This window comes from Diachasma alloeum, unplaced genomic scaffold (assembly GCF_001412515.2).
Source record: "Diachasma alloeum isolate Michigan unplaced genomic scaffold, Dall2.0 Dall_scaffold_00184, whole genome shotgun sequence".
NCBI classification, from domain to species: Eukaryota; Metazoa; Arthropoda; class Insecta; order Hymenoptera; family Braconidae; genus Diachasma; species Diachasma alloeum.
The window spans coordinates 2132550-2136121 of record NW_021680350.1 but is presented as its reverse complement, the minus strand read 5'-3'; the positions used below and the strand labels follow the sequence as shown (position 1 = coordinate 2136121).

The 3572-nt window shown below is 36.9% G+C and overlaps 1 long non-coding RNA gene across 1 annotated transcript in view; it reads right to left on the bottom strand.

Annotated features, from left to right (window-relative positions):
- The window catches only part of LOC107047993, a 56845-nt gene that overhangs the window by 52226 nt on the left and 1047 nt on the right, over positions 1 to 3572 (bottom strand). The window lies entirely within an intron of this gene.

The window sequence follows — 3572 nt, the reverse complement described above, 5'->3', positions numbered from 1 at the left end:
CACCCCCTTGGACCAGTCTGAGAGACTTGATGATTTTTCTGGGGGTAGGGGGAGTTGCACTGAGTATTTTTCCATCAACAGTTGTTGGTGGTTTTGCTTATTATTAGTTGGAGATTTTTTTTCCCCCTGAAATACGCGAAAATTCCATTTTTTCACCTCCTAGCACTTCCTTGGACCACTTTGAAAGACTTGATTATTTTTCTGGGGGTTGAGGGAGTCCTAATATCTTTCAATGGAAATTTGTTGGTGGTTTTGAGTGTTTTGGAGCCAACAATTTTTTTTTCTTTCACTTCAAGGAAAATCAATTTTTGCACCCCTCAAACATCAACAAGTAATGGTTCCAGAGGGGTAAGAATCTTCATGAATGCAGGGGGGTAATGTCTGAACATTTTCCGATGTCGATAATTGATTTTTACCCCGGTTTTTGAATCATGTGTGCACTGGGCCCCAGGGGATCATGATACGCCCCTGTTCTGCTGCCAAGTCGGCTGCTAACTTCAGCGTCATTTTCGTATGTCGAATCAGGATGAATATTGTTACGCGGAAAAAACTTTGAGATTTTATAAGTTGAGTTGAGTTGAAAGAAGTTTATATTTCGTGACTTAAAAAAATTGCATTAGTTTACAATAACAGAATCACAGATTATGGCAATTCAACACAAACTTGGATATCACAAATTACGTTCAATGTGATGTACGGTTCAAAAAACCGTACATCACATTGAACGAAACTTGACACTTGAAATTTGATACTTTTCAAATTTTGTGGTAAATACAAGTGACTTGACGCCAAGGACTGTTTTATTTGATTCAAGTAAATGTATCTCAAGAAGAAATAATTGATATTCACTGTAAGATCTTATTTATTTGAAATTGATATAAGTATATAAGTATATAATACTTGTTCCAAGAAAGAAACATCTCAATAAAAATAATTTTTTCTATCAGTGTATATGAGGGAAATGCCGCAACGCGTCGTTTTTCTTCAATTGCCATTGATTGGCTAACCGGAAAAAATTTTTTAAATTTCCCTTTTTCAATTGAAGTATCCAGAAAATTATAGTAATTTTTAGAAGAACATAATTCCAGAAATTCCTGAAGAAAACAAATTATTTTCAATCGATGAATTATTTTATCCCATATTAAATGACATTACCCGTCACGCGCCGTTGCCGGAAACTCACTAAACGCGCCCGGGCAGTGTAGAGTGAATTCGGCAACGCTGGAACGTAAATAACACGACGATGAATTCCCGCGGAGATGTCCAAAATCGCAGGGTCATCTATGGTCGCCAGACTAGGGTTAATTGCGTTTTCTTGAATTGACGTTTATGAAGGTTTATTTAGCCGTTGAGGTATGCGGTAGACTATTCTATGCGACGATCACTCGGCTAAAAATGCTGAGGATTGCTACTCTTGATTCCAATGATTTGTCATTCCAGGCGAATTAAAAAATTTTAACCGATTTTTCGAAAGTGATGCGATATAATAGTATATTTCGTTACGAGTGCAAAAAAGTGTTTTTTGGCGAGTGGGAGGTTTATATCACGAGCCGAAGGCGAGTGAGTGGGGACTTTGCACATGGTTTATATCACGAGCCGAAGGCGAGTGATATAATGCCACGAGCTAAAAAATATTTTTTCACGAGTTACGAACAATATTTTTCATCACAATGTGCCGAAAAGTTCACTTTTCGTCACAGCGTGATGAAAATATATATAAATGGATGCGTCTTGCATGAAAGTGCGCGCAGTACCGCGGAATGTGATAGCGACTCTGCGCCGATCGGTGAGTCCGAAGCGAGTTGGATAGCCGCCAATTTGTACCACATCCAAGAGTGTACATCTGACGTGCGGAGGACTTTGCACCGGTGGGAAGTTATAATTTCCCTCCTATTCTGTACTCATTTCGAAGCCCAATAAACATCGGGCAATGACCATGCATGAGTTTAACATTTGTTATTGCTCGAAAATGGTTTCAGAAAAAAACTGCATACTAAATTAATGTCAGATGGAATGAAACAAAAAACTGTGAACGATTTATAGGCCTACTCCCATTGATAGAATTTCATGAACAATAAAATATGACATGATGTTCATATGCATTTACAGAGGATGAATCTAAAATTACAGAAAATGTACATTGTTCATCTCACATAAAATTTTTCCAATAATTGTCTCATCACCTCCTCACTCATCAAGAGTTCAATAAAAAAAATCTAAGGGATGGCTTTTGAAAAGCCTCGTGAAGCGCAAAATTATGAGAAAAGAGAAGTGCAGCCACTCGATGTGGAAATTATCGACTTTTTTATTCCTCACCTTGCATTTCCGCATTCTCGTACGTGACGGGGTCAGTATCACGCACGTAAAAATGTCTGTTTTTTTCATTTTATATCTTTCACTATTGCGTCCTGGGGTATGTTAAGGACCTATTATCCTCGGATCAAAGAATCTCGTTCTTCCTTATTTGACATTTTTAATGTTCATTCTCCGATTTGATTACTCAGTAGAATTACAGAATAAATTTTGAAACAATCAATGAAAATGGTAAAAAATTGATATTAAAGAATTCTTTATTAAAATCAAGGAATTCTAACTGGGACTGATAATGAAAAATGTTAAAACCTGTACAAAACTCAAGATAACTGAGACCTCGACGGAGACTGACTGATTTTCACGCCTTTGCTTCAATCTAATTACTCAACAAAAACTTGAGAATCAATCAAAAACAAATTGCAAACATTAGGAATTATCACTTTGAACAATTCGAGCTAATCTCTTCTCAACAATGAGAATTAACTTTCTTAGGAATAAATTGCGATTGATAGAACTAAAACATGTAACACTATAAGAGCTGAGCCATGTGACGTTAGCATCGAAGTTGAAAAAAATCGAATTTTTCAAATGGCATATGATTATACTCGTTTAGTACCCAATTGTACCACAATTATTTTTTTTTGTACCCCCAACCCTTCCGCGTAAGGGATGGAGGGAAAATCGCTGGAGAGAAAGGAGCTGTCTCTCCAGAAATAATTACGATAACTATTAATGACCAACATCTAGAATTGAACAAAGATTAATGAATTTCTAGATTTCTACCTCAATTTGATTACCAAACAAAACCTCCAAAATTATTGAAATCATTGAGAATGAAAAATCTCGAAACTTATCGCTTCACACCATTCGCTGTAACCGTTCTGAATAAACAAGAAAAAAATAGAAACCATTGAAATATTAATCGCGATTATTGGCGCCTCTGGTGGATCACCTGCATAATGCCTCGTCTTGCGTCACCAGAAAGGAAATAGTATATTTCGTAACGAGTGCAAAAAAGTGTCTTTTGGCGAGTGGGAGGTTTATATTACGAGCCGAAGGCGAGTGCTATAATCCCACGAGCTAAAAAACATTTTTTCACGAGTTACGAACAATATTTTTCATCACAATGTGGCGGAAATTGGACTTTTAGGCACGCGGAGCGTGCCGAAAAGTTCACTTTTCGTCACAGCGTGATGAAAAAAAAATTCCGCATTCATGGTAAAAAAAACAATAGTACTCGCCTTCGGCTCGTGATATAA